The sequence below is a fragment of the Notamacropus eugenii genome, chromosome 5 (assembly GCF_028372415.1).
Source record: "Notamacropus eugenii isolate mMacEug1 chromosome 5, mMacEug1.pri_v2, whole genome shotgun sequence".
NCBI classification, from domain to species: domain Eukaryota; kingdom Metazoa; phylum Chordata; class Mammalia; order Diprotodontia; family Macropodidae; genus Notamacropus; species Notamacropus eugenii.
This window is the reverse complement of record NC_092876.1, coordinates 81,808,050-81,808,627: the sequence shown is the minus strand read 5'-3', so window position 1 is coordinate 81,808,627 and position 578 is coordinate 81,808,050.

Genomic DNA, 578 nt, shown 5'->3' with positions numbered 1-578 from the left:
GTTTTGTATGTGTGCATGGTATTTCTGTTTGGATTTTATTTCATGTTTTTGTTTGGAGTGGTATTAGTAAATTAGGTATTTCTCCAGAAGAGAGAGCTAACAGCAAATAGGGAAAGTTACAGGAAGGTTGCTTTGGGCTTGATAGAACTTCCCCGAATTTGGACCTGCCTTGGGAGTTAATGAGCTCCCCAGAAGGCAGATCACAAGATGCCATTCCCTGGGAGAAAAGCTGGTTTAGGTACCCTCCAAGGACCCTTCCAAATTGTATCGCACTACCAGACTTGGAGTGAATTCTAACTTCTAAAAGGAAACCCAAGACATACCACTTTTGCAAGACTGGTTCTCCTGCTTGAGGAGGAGAGCCTCAGAGTTCCAGCATTTGGAGATGCCTGCCTTCTTAGGAAGTCCAGGGCTGGGTTCCACAACTTCACACACATATACACACCCTTTGTTGGGGTTTCCCCCATACACTCATGCTGACGGCAACGGCCCCCTTCAGAGGAAGGAGTGGGGGAAAAAGGCCTGCCTGTTCCTCTTTCCAGTCTTGCTGGGTGGTTTGCTGGTAAGGACTGACTACA